The sequence below is a fragment of the Halichoeres trimaculatus genome, unplaced genomic scaffold (genome assembly GCF_033239565.1).
Source record: "Halichoeres trimaculatus isolate MK-OKI-2021-1 unplaced genomic scaffold, fHalTri1.1 fHalTri1_scaffold_19, whole genome shotgun sequence".
Taxonomy (NCBI): domain Eukaryota; kingdom Metazoa; phylum Chordata; class Actinopteri; order Labriformes; family Labridae; genus Halichoeres; species Halichoeres trimaculatus.
Window position 1 is genome coordinate 15471345 of NW_027437197.1, and position 12765 is coordinate 15484109.

General features: G+C 40.6%; 1 protein-coding gene across 3 annotated transcripts in view; it reads left to right on the plus strand.

Moving 5' to 3' along the window:
- Window positions 1-12765, plus strand: part of col4a2 (collagen, type IV, alpha 2) — a 63832-nt gene that overhangs the window by 20514 nt on the left and 30553 nt on the right. The gene's annotated exons all lie outside the window — the stretch shown is intronic.

Below are 12765 nucleotides of genomic sequence, written 5' to 3' on the forward strand. Positions count from 1 at the left end.
TTGACCTTGCAAGTATTAAGGGTTGGGGTCACAATCTGTGCAGATATGCTGAGTTAATCCCTTTGACCATTGACTTGTTAACACAGGCTTATATGTCACACAAACTTCAATTATCATCAGAGAAAAAGGCGTGTGCCATATTGTGCTGTTAATAATTAAGTACAAACTGGCATAGCGTAAACTTTAGTTTCACTACCACGGAGAACCTATAAGTTAATTTGAAGAGACCACATTGTTTTCTAATTGGTGTTAATTAAGGTAATGAATGCTTTTTGTTTTGGCATCCCTCTTCTGCAGCTCAGTCAGGAAACTGTCCAGGAAGACACAAAGAAGTTCTTAAGAAGCTCAGTCCTCAAAGAAAACTGTCCCATTTAGCCTTCGTTATCATGTGTTTTTACCACAAACTATTTAGAGCTGTATCTCTGTGTGCTGACGACCACAGAGCCGGGGTGTTTTGCCCAACAGTCAGACCTAAAACAACAAGAAATGATGTGAACCTGTTTCTATCTCTTGTTTTATAAACTCAAAGAAGCTGTAGAAACTAGATTTCCATCCAAATATGAGAACATTTGTCTCCTGAGTCAAGTGTTTACCTGGGCCCAAAGAATAGCCAGGAAAACCTGTCCCCTACCAGCCATTTTTAGTCCTCTCTCCCTCTCTCTCTGTCTTAACCTACTTTTAAAAACACACAAATATGGTCTTGTTGCCCACATGATTCAGAGGCCATGTGTGTTCTCTGTTTGTTGCAGTTTGTGCTGAATATCAGATGGTGCAGGCATTTAATATTAAACTCAAGGCTTTCAGATGAAAAGTTACTTTCTTGTCGTTTGATGAAAAGAACCTTTGTCTCCCACTTTTATCACATTTGCTCAGGCCCAGATTAAAAGCGTGTGACACAGCAGAGCTCCTCTGTTTATTATGCAGCTCTGCTCCAAGGAGATGATGCTCAGAGACAGCAGTTTCTTTTTATTTTGGCTCAGTCCATGTGCTTTATGCAGGCAGGTTTATTGTCGTACTAGGAAACAGCCAACATTGGTTATACAAGAAAAACAAAAGAGCTTAAGTTCTTGAGTTTGACGCACTAGCATCTGACTTGTGGTAAAATCTGCAGATGAAAAGAACTAGTTGAACCTTTTGAGTAATGAGGCATTTAAAGAGTTGATCTAACCTGTTAAAAGATCATTTAGATATCCCTCTCTAAAGTTTCCCATCCAACACATTTCTCAATCTCAACCTTGCCCAGAAAACATGTTTCTGTTTAATATAATTTCCACATCCCACCAGGGGACGTTTTCTATTATTTGAACCAGACCCCAGCCTCTGTGTTCCACTATTTTCCCACCATAGGTCTCTGTGTGATGTTTTTGAAATCCCCAAATTTGTTCTTTCCAGGTTTTTATTGTTCCTCTTCGTGGGTAATTGGGGAGAAATCTATGTGCCGTGACTCACAGTGACGTCAGACTCGGCTGCGAAATCCTGTGTCATTGAAACCATGGGCTGTGAAATACTGTGTTTTTAAATTACATCAGAAGAGAAATGTTTAGTTGCAAAACTGCTACATTTTTCAGGCATTGTAGCTTACCCACTTTTAAATTTATGCCTTCATTAAGCAAGTTTTGAGTTGTACTTGGTTATTCAAACAGAAAAAGTAAGTTGAAGAAACAATTATATGATTGTGCAACTTTTGCAAACTTAACTTTAAGTTTCTAAGTCGCAAAGCCTTGAGGATGTTTTCTGTGTCACAACATCAGATCTTTGCAGGCTTTCTGCTCTGTATCCTGAGTGTAAATTCTTCACTTAAGTGGCAAAATTGGACAATCTGGTTAAAGAGGGCAAAAACGTGATTCAGTACTAGGTTGCTTGTACATCCACTCGTCACACACACTCATAAACCCTGCACACATATCCGCTTATCTGTGTGCGCTGGTGGAGGAAGGAAGGCTCTTGAGGCAGTAATGTTAACAGGATGTTTTGTATGGGAGCCTCTGAGAGGCTTTGATTCTCTAGTGTTTGAGAATATATTTCAAGATGTGTCTCAGCACAATGCAGTGAGGGGGATGATGCTGGAAGAGAGGGGCTAAAGTTGTGGGAATTTGGTCCATGACTGTGGGGGAATGTTTTTGGCTGCAGGTCTTGACTGTACCTGGATCCTAGCAGCAACATCTGCTGTAGCAATTACCCTCCTTTCAGCTAAGTGGATGATTGTGATAAATGTTGTGTATGCACGTGACTTTTTGGCATTGCAACCTTGTGGTCAAAAGACTCAAGCTGTAAATGTCAAGAATAGGAAAAAGATGCAAATGATGGAAAAGCATTTGAGATGAGATGCATAGCCATGCAGCTCACTGGGGAAAGTTCGGGGTCATCCTGATGGAAAGCCGACATGTGATTGACCTCTCAGATGTGATTGTTTTATGGGGGGAGGAAGGCGTGTGTTCACAGCGAGAGGAAGATGTCTGCCTTTGATAAGGATGGAAAACCGCCTGCACATCCCTGCCAAAATAATGACTGTGATATAGAGAGTGCCTGGATGTAACAATCAGGGGAAGAGTCTATTGTGCTGTGTTGCAGGAAGCTGCAGGAAGCTGCAGCCTGGGATGAGAAGCCCATGTGTGGGGTTTCCCTGTCACTGAATGTCTGTTAGACTGACGTTGAAGTGGATTGCATTTTCCACTGAGGCGTTCCCCACATTAGAGACACACACCTCTGACCTGTGAGCACGTGTGAAAACGCTGGCATGTGTGTGCGTGCTAACATACAAATGGATTTACAGTGTGTTTGTCTTTTGTTTTCTTAACTATTGTTCCCTCAAGAATGGCTGTTTTCTATCGGAGGTGATTATTTGATTAGTCTCTGTGGTTCTGCATTGTTGCTTTGAGGAAGAGGCCTGGTGAGCTTGGCTCTTTGCCCCTATTGCTGTAAAAATGACCTCCTTCAGCAAGCATGCATGTGCCGTTAAGATCACTGTTGAAAGAGCATTGTGATAAAGTTTGAAAAAGTTCTGCATGAGATTCGTCAAGAGCTTCCCAAAGGCTGCTGAAAGATGTATTGGATGACTCAGCCAATTTGCTCTCCTCCATTGGCAGAGCAGGTTTAATTTTCTTTCTCGCTCGTGCACAGAGTGTGGGCTGTGTTTATCTGTGGGCTCAGTGAAGTCAGGTTTTATGGAAAACATCCTGCGTGCAGAATTGTGTGAAGAGAAAATAGATTATCCAGAGGAGTTCTCTAAACAGGAAAAGGAAATGGGGTGGAGTCAAATGTGTCAGAGTTTCTTTACAACCCTGCAGGACCCCACATAGTTGGACTTCTCCACAGACTGTTTACCGGGTGGTTTATCCAGAATGTAAACTTAGTAAATCATACAGTACATGAAGCAAAAATGTGTAACAGAGAAGGGAATGTGAGCATCACAGACAACCTGTTTGTTTTAGTTGAGCTGCTTTCAGGTAGTGTAAAGGTTACTCTAAATTACTGATCCTGCTTTCAATTGAAAGCAGCTGTGAGGAGTTAGAAAGTGATCTTAAAAAAGGTTCGGTTCTAGATATATGTCCGATTGTAATCCACACTTTAAAATGAGATTATCAACCCCAATATTGCTGGTTACAGGTCATTTTAAATGGCAACTTCTTAGCTTCTAGTTTGAGTCATCCAGGACAGGATTGATCTACAGGACGTCTTGGTCTCTATGACAACACCACGCTGGCTGATGAAGTTTAGTTGTGAGAAGAGATAAAACACATGGTGATAGTGGACACTGGAGCCTAACCGTCAGATAGAAAAAGGAAGAAAAGCAGAACAAAGTTAAACAGGAGAGTGATACAGCCCGAGCTAAAAGCTAATTAGCCTTTATTATTCTGCAGTGGTCTGTTCAAACTCGAGAGTCTATCAATAAAATAAAGAGTGAGGTTACTTTAGCTCTGCTTGGTAGATTACTGGCAGGACATAACCAGGGTTTACCAACGTTTAACATTATGGACATGTCTTAGAGCACCGGGCTGCTAGCTGCGCTGAATATAAACGGCTAATAAACTACATACAAATTGACGGCGTTTACTTGTTGTCACATTAGCCTACATACATCGGAGCACCGGGCTAACATATAGCCAGCTGCTCCAACTTTTGCTACGTAACAGTACTGTTAAGTCCCTTACCTCTGTGCTTTGTATCCATTAAAAAGTTGTCTTGAACAAAGAAAATTCGATCTGATCTCCATTTAATTCCAAAACAAACACACACTGTACTTAAAGTAACTTACGACAGTGTGCAGAGACTCCGGGCCAATAGGTGGCGAGGGAGTGCAATTAAAACGGATCTTCCTCGTAGCATCTTTAATGTCATATGTTTAACAGCCATGTTTAACTTTTTTACTAACCAGGTCTCTGTTTCATCTCTGATGTCATGTGACAAAGATAATATTCCTGTGATCTCTCCTGAGCCCAGCCCACTGCCTGGATCAGGATGATGTTGATGTTTTGATCACATATTAGAGGTTTTACCCACATAAAAACCAGGATTTGATATCCCCAAACCTGATTTAAAGAGATGTTATTGATGTGATACTTCTTATGTGATTGGCTCACTTTAAAACAAATTGGCTGATATGTACACACACAAAGTAGAGTCTCACATTTAGCAACCTGCAGCTTGTTGACAATCAGATTATATTAAGTCACACTCCATTTGTCTTTTTGCTGGCATGCTGATGTTTATAAACACAGAGCTATTTTATATTCATGACTTTATAATGATGCAAAACTATGTAAAAGAAGAAACATCCCAGGGAAGAAGGAGCCAAGAAAACCAACAGTTTGATTGTGGATAATCTCTGTTCATGCTTCATTTTCTTTCCCAGTCATGTGTGACAGCCGGCAGTCACACACTGCCTCTCTGTTTCCACTGACCCTGAACTGTACATAGTATGGTACATCAGTTTTTTCCATGTACCCTAATGCACGATATGTTTACCAGCTTCTCTTAGCATGCTCACATTTGCTTATTATGACCAAACCAGCGGAAAACAAACTGTGGTTCAGACGTTTGATTGGTAGAAACTTAATACTACATCAGTTTTTCTTTAAGTGACCAAGTTTTCAGGCTGTGAATTCAGTGTTTTTGTTTGTTTGTTGTGTTTTACACTAGAGAAAAGTCTCAGGATCATTGAAGTCATTCAGATCCATCCTCTTGGTCTCATGGATATCATTACTTCTTGGCATCCATCGTTTTTGGCATGCTATTAATGATGTGAACCAAACCAGTGACAGACATGCCAAGTGCTGTGTGCAGAGATGAAACAGACAGACACAGGATGAGAGAGATGGAGGGAGAATCAGAGAAATTGGACAAGGTCCTGATATCACAAAGTGCCCATTTAACCTTGTTAACATTCTTCCCATGACAAGAAATAATTCAGTCTAATCAATTAAACCACAGCTGGGCTGGAAATGGACCGTCTCTCTCTGCAGAGGAAAAAATGTGGCACTATCAGTGAGATCAGCCGTGTTTCTGCTGGATGTTGGGACATTATGACGGGTCTATTCAAACCGCAGGATATGATTCGTTCCACTCTACATCACCAGAAAGCGGGGCAATTAATTAAATTCAAACAAATGATTGGAGATATTTAATCACAATATGGGAACCTGGTGAGCCGAACAGATCATTTTATAAACCCCGAGTCAATTTGTGAAGATGTGTTTGGTCTCAGTGTAAACACAGCTGAAACAATCGTCCCATGTGAGTCTCCTGAGAAACCTCACCTCAGATGAGGAGAGACAGGCGAGCACGTGTAGGAGGTGGAGGCAGGATAACAATGCTGAACTAAGGAGAGGAAAAGAAAAGAGATGGAAGACAAACTGGAGGATGGAGAGAGAAGACGTAGTGATGGAGACGAGGAGCAGGAGCGAGGCTATAAAAGGAAGTGAGGGATGGAGAGAGTGAGGCCTGGGAGGACTGAGGTCTTGGAATTCTTACAGCAGAGCCTGATGGGACCCCTGTGTCCCCACATTAATCACTGTGTGATGGAGTCAGGGCAAAGGACAGGCAGAGATATATACAGTATGAGGGGATTTTCCAGAAACGACGTCCACAAAGAATTTACTTCCGAACTTCAGTCCAAGTAAAATAAAAGTTTTAAGTACTTCTTCTATCTCCAGACCTTTTCCCATACATGTTAACCCTGGCACTGCCGCTGGGAGCAAGAGTTCATAGAGACTTGGTTTAATGTTTAATGCATACCCTACAAGACACTTTGTCCCTGTACAGAAGACAGAGGTAAATGATTCAGCTTTCTGTTGAGTTTTGGAAGAAATTTTGAACCCCTCAAAATCCTGTTTGAGGGATTTTGAGGGGTTCAACTATCCGATTGTCCCATCTGGATGTGGTTGATGATCTGACTAGTGGGCTGAACAGCAGATCGATCATCATAACAACACCTGACAGGTTGGACTCAAGAATCCAGGACCAAAATGATTCTAATCCCATGTCCATTTAGTTCAGATTGCAGCAGGAAGCATTGATTAGAAGTGTGGCCCCCTGGGAAATAGAGTCCAGAGTCTTTGTGACCTGAGGCCACTTTAGGAAAGTGAAGGTCCAGCTGTGTCAGGTCCAGGTCTGAAACCAGAGCCATGTTTACACTGGAGCCCAGCCAGATGAGCACAGTGGGAGTCTCTGCTCTGCCCGGCTTCTTCCAGGTCCCTCTGCTCTGGTTCATGTTCTGCTTCAAAGTCATGTCAGACCCTCAACACAGTGACCCTGTCCTTTTTGCCCTGTTCCAAGTCTCCCTCCATTATCTTAGACTGTCTGTCTTTAAATAGGTTTGGCTCAAAGTGATGATGGAAGATGAGAGCCAGACTAAATAGAGAGTAAAAGAAATTGCTAAAAATGGATCAGTTGTGGTTACTGGACAATAAAATCTGACTTTAAAAGATCTAAAACTGCAGTTCATTGAGTGTCCACCTGAGGCTCACTTCTGAAGTCCAGAATCCAGCATCATTATCTTTATTAATGAAGAAATTAAAACTCAGTGCAGCTGTTTAACTCGCCTCTACAGTGTCTCCACAGGAAAACTCTTTCTTTGGCTTCAACCGTCTAAAAGTGTTGATTTGGTTTCTGAGCCACTCTGTATCAACATGAGAAATCACAGCTTCATGTGTTTAGTCTCACAGCTGCTCCTATGTTGAATGAGGACATTTCATTTCTCAATACAGACGATGACTCACGCTCAGTTTAGCACTCGCCCCCTCTTTGGATGTTTTTCTTTTGGTTTCCATTTGTGTGAATGGAATCATCTAGAAGTACTTTTATCAGAGCACGACTCCCAAACTCTCCAACAGGAAGTGAGCTGTGGTGTTTCAGGAAACAACATTAGCTGTAAAGAGGCAATGGTGCAGACAAGCTGTACGATATATCAAGACAAATATCTGTTAGATCTGTTAAAAATGGCACGCGAATTCCCCTTATCACCGTAATGAAGGCCTATGGGACATCTGGTGTTACATCCAGACTCGCCTCCGTTTCTAAATGAATGCCAACACAAACACAGCCATGTTTGATGTTTTGCTATTCTGGCTTCTGTATGTATATTTTTGTGTGCATGTGTGTGTTTCGGTCTCTTGAATTTGTTTGTTTTATACTTGGAATCTGATTATTTGATTAACTTCTATGTTGGACTATCAGCGGAAGCTGCACAGAAGGAAAAAACTCTGCCTTTGACATGCTGGCCTACTTTTCAAGCTGCTGTGGTTCAAGCCTTTTTTTTTCTTAGAGTTTGACATACTGACCCCAAAAAATAAAGACCTTCCTGAACAGGAATAATTTAAGAAGTGATTCTTCTCTGTAAAGGCACAAATCATTTGACTTAAAACCTTTTCTTTCAGCCCACACCTGACTCACACAGACCAGACACTAACAAAGAGCAGCATGATTCGGTCACTAAACGTTGTGCACTCACTCACACCCACACACACAAAGACATTTGTGGTTTTGTATTTACATCCCCCCACTCACATCACAGTGCTCATTTAGACTAGCTTCTTCCCTCTTTTTTGAATTCAGTGAGCAAGAATGTCCCCATCCAAATCGCTTCTTATGTTGTCCTTGATTCACTGAGGCGACGGGGAGGCTGCAGAAAAAAAGAGGTGAAATCACTTGAGGCATTGTTCGAGGTCTTTGACTGTGAACTGACCGTGAACCATGGCCTGCATTAATGCTGACTCTGCTGTAAGTAAGGCAAGCAGGTGGCTCCTTTTGGGTTGAACAGTGAGTGCTCTGATGGCAAAAAGTCAAGATCTGTGCAAACGTAACAGCAACCACGATTGGCTGCACCATTTGCCATTTTTGCCATTTCCTTGACCGATACGTTCTAGATCCCTAGAAATCGTTAAATGGTTATGATTCAACCAAACTTCATGTCAGTCTAACGCACAGTTGTTGTAATGTTCTGGGTTGGTTCCCTTTTTTCATCAGATTCAAACTCAAGCTTGCATCCCCATAGTGAATTCTTCACAGAGCGATCTCAGCTGGTGGAGGGAGTATCACACACATTGCACGCAGTCAGTCTCATCCTGACAGATAGAGATATGGTGCAGATATACATTTAGACGTATCACGCTGCAGATGTTATTCACGCTATCAGAGCTTCTTGTTGAATGAGGGCAGATGTTTCAGTTCAACGAGTTTGCACTTTTACCTCAAAGTTTACATCATTAGTGGGAGATAAAGCAGCTGTTACCTCTAAACCTCTCAACATATATCACGACAGGTCTCTGAGCTGGTGTTGGAGACAAAACATTGAGCAATATGTGGACAGAGCTGGCCAATTTTCTCTGGATCAGTTGAATAAAGTATTTTAAGTGTTTTTTTTTCTGTTTTTTGATTGGCGTACTAATTTATTCCCCCTGCAGAGGGTTGTGAGCTGAAAATCTCAATGTTTGAATGTGAGACCAAGTTCAACTCCAAAGTGCTTGAGTCCAATTCAAGTAATTTGTCTGAAACATCAGGTCTTCAGTCCATTTGGTTTGTTAAATTTTTAAGTCGACTCTTTTGGGATCACATGTGATGCCATGGATCAGTATTTCTGTGAGCATGTCCTCTTACTTTTTAAAGTGTTAGTTTGCTCTCCAGGTTTTGTTTCTAACGTGGTGATCCACCAAATAAAGCAAGCATAAGCAGTAAAAATGTTTGTAGGCACATGAGCACTTATCCTTGAGTCGTAACTTAAATCTGCACCTGATCCGACCTGTTGTATCTCCACAAGGTCAGTTTTTAATTTAAAGTTTTTGTCAAAGGAAATCATAAATTTTCCATTTGTTTTTCACAGATGTGTTGACCTCTTTGCAGTATTTTCCATTAACTTCTCTTTCTAAAGGTTGGAAGTGTCTTAATGTTTGTGAACCAGGTCATCTATGTGTTTCATTAGGTGTAGGTGTAAAAACTAACTGAACTGCCCATTTTTGTATTGTGGGATCAGTATTTCTCTTGGCCTGGGTTTAAATCCTTTATTAAGTCTGAGTTATGGCCACACAGTCCACAGGTCGGTCACGTTTCCTTTCTGTGGCCTTTGGCCTTGTCTCTGAGCTTTTATTTACGGTATCACATCAGCCATACTTCACACGGTGTCATCACCCAGTCTCAGATCAAACGCTCATCCTGACCTGCACTAGTCTGTGATGTGTTCATCTGATACCTCAAACACAGACAGGGGGTCTCACTAAAACACACTAAAACACTGTTTCTGCTTCACTGAGAAACATATCAAAGAGGCAGTTGTCATCTTCATCATTTTGCTTGATTGATCTGTGAACGCTTAGATGTTTGAACAACAGGATGTTAGAAATAATATTCTTTTTTGTGTTAAATTTTCGGTAAACATTCTTGTTTTCTATCTGCAAACAAAGAACAAATAATGTTGTATTTATATGTTGGGATCACAGGACATCCTAGTCAGTAATCCACCAGGGGAAATGAGGAATGTACAGCTGCGTTTCGGCATCTTAAACCTAATCTGTTCCCTTCTGTTTTGAGTGTTTTTTGTCTTGTTTGTGTTTTAATTTCACCGCAGGGAAGCATTTTCTGGATTCCAGTCGTGATTGTTGTATGTACTTATCTATGTGTTCCATTTTGACCCATGTATGGTGCTATTTTCTTGTTGGTTTGCCCTAAAAAACTATAAATCCTCCAATGATCTTTGTGTATTTGGCCTCTTAAGTTCAGCAGACGCTAGCCAAAGCCAAAGCCCTCATTAGCTTCGTGGTTACAGCTACTTCTCTAATGGTTGACATTATTCCTCTCCATCTGTATTTATAATCCGAGACCTCAGTGTGTTTTGTCTGCATTTTTCTGGTGTTTTGGTCTTGTCATCATCCTGTCGTCTTGGCTGAGTTGCTGTGTTGACTCTGGCAGTGCTTTACGTCGAGTGTTGTCTGTGTTAGGATGTGGTTAGTTCTGTGGTGAAGCTAATTCAAACAGAACAGAAAAACAAAACCAGAGCGATTGAAGTTGACCACAGATGAGCCGCACAAACCAAACATCAGCAGGTCTGAGTGTGCTGTGTAATGGTTGGACAGTGCAGAAAATCATTTTAGTGGTTTTTGATGATAGCTCAGAAGGAAATCAATCAAAGGCAAATTTGACATTTACCAACTCTGCAAATATGGAGGTTAAATGGGGATTGGATGGCATTTCTTTTAACTTTTGAAAGTTGGTGGTTGTAGGGGATCTGAAATTTAGATTTTCGTCTTTACAGAATACTTCAGAGGTTTGCAAATTTCATCACTGAGGTAATAATTTGACAAAGTTTTTTCTGATTTCTTTAAAATTAGCTCATAACTTCTTTAAAATAATGTCCAAATTTATTGTCACAAGTCACAATTGGTAGGTAACTGTTTTTTTTCCCTGTTTCTTTATAATTTACAACAAATTGCAAGGAAAGAAGGTGACGATTGGGAAATAATTTATTTGAAATTAAATCATAACCCACCACCAGATGTTTTTAGAAGTATCCCAACGTTTCTGCTTTTTCCAGAGAAGCAGAAGATAAATAGCTGCTTAGTTCTTGAAAACAGAAGTTAGGTTCATTGTTTCCTCTGATAATCACTTTGAAATGTTAAGTAAATAATTCAATTTCCCAATCAGCAGTTGATAGTTAGCTATTTGTTATTTAATTTCACCAAGGTCTTTATTACTCAGTTTGTTTATATGCATAATTGAGATCACATGCAAAATAATAAACCTTTATGATTAGGCCTATAATGTTTTACATGATACAACTGAAGGCTTCAGATGTGATATTCACCAAGAGTGGGGTTGTAAATTGGCCTTACTTGATTGTGATAGACACTGAGAGTACAGGCGCACTGCAAAACAGAATCTGGACAGAAGTTATGTGCTAATTTTCACCAAATTCTCATAAAATTCTGGGGCTAATTTCAAAGAAATAAGAAAAAAAACTTTGTCTAATTATTACCTAAGTGTGATAAAATTTGTGGACCTCTAAAATAAATTGTCACCCATAAAATCATTCCAAATAATTTGACAAATATAAACTAGGTCATGTCAAATGACATGCTCGCACATGAGAAACTTCTTGACATGCCCCAGACACACAGACATCCATCACACCAGTTTGACCTTGTTGGCGCCATCGTGTCAGACCTCCTGATGAAACAATTTGTAATGTATTTTATTATATTCACACTTATTTTATTCTTGGATCTTCAAACTGACAGGCTGCTCTCCCAATCAAAGGTTAGGATCTCACGGCAGAGGAGTGTGGTTTCTTTTGGCTCAGGAGATGATGGCTCCTCAGCTTGCAGTTTCTTGGACAAACATGGCCTATTTTTCTCTTTTTAATTCTCCTGCATGTGTGGTCCAAACAGTGTACAGAAATGCACATATCAATTTATATTTCTAAGAGAGGGATGATGATTGTTCCCTGAGGACTCCTGTCAATGTTCGCGCACGTGATTGCAGTTTTGAGGTAAAGCAGATGACTGCAGCAGGGATGATCAGCAGTGGCGAGCTGGACTATAAACCAGAAGCCACAGATGATTAATTCCAACATCCCTGAACTGAGAAAGCCATTCGTTTATGAGCATTATTTCATATCGTATACACTGTTGTATGACAAGTTTCAAAACAACTCTGGAAACTTCTCCTGATACAAACTGAGACTCTGCAGGATGACATCAGCGTCTTTTGCGGAAATGTAGAAGACACCTAGCGATGGCTCTTCTGCTTCTTTGAGTGTTTCTGTGGCTCTCAGGGGAATGTTGAGTCTGGTGGAGCGTTTAGTGTTGAGACTGGGAGCAGGTCTTCTTTCACTGGAACTTTACAAATGTCAGATATATGGTGAAAGTCTGTACGACCCTGCGCTGCAGTATTTAGGTGGTCTTGATTAATCTGTCTCTCTTGTAGCTGCTGAATGTTTTCAGGATGTCTGGACTTTGAAAAGTGGTGGAGTTTTATGAGAAAAAAAGTTGCATTAAAAACTCGTCCTCGTCAGATTATTCCATCAGGAGTCTGGATTATGGTTAAAGTAATTTATTTATTTTGATTAGGGGAAAAGTTTTGTACTTCTTCAGTCTCGTTAACAATTGAGTTTCTTCCTGTTTTACCCTAAAAAGCTTGAGTTACACTGATGGGAATGAATTCAAATGCATGTTTCCACTGTGTGTGTACAGTATCTATGGAAAAGGTGATTTTGCTGAAGAATGGGTCATTGTGACAGTGGAAGGACTAAACAGGAAACTGCAGCTCAGTCCTATTGTC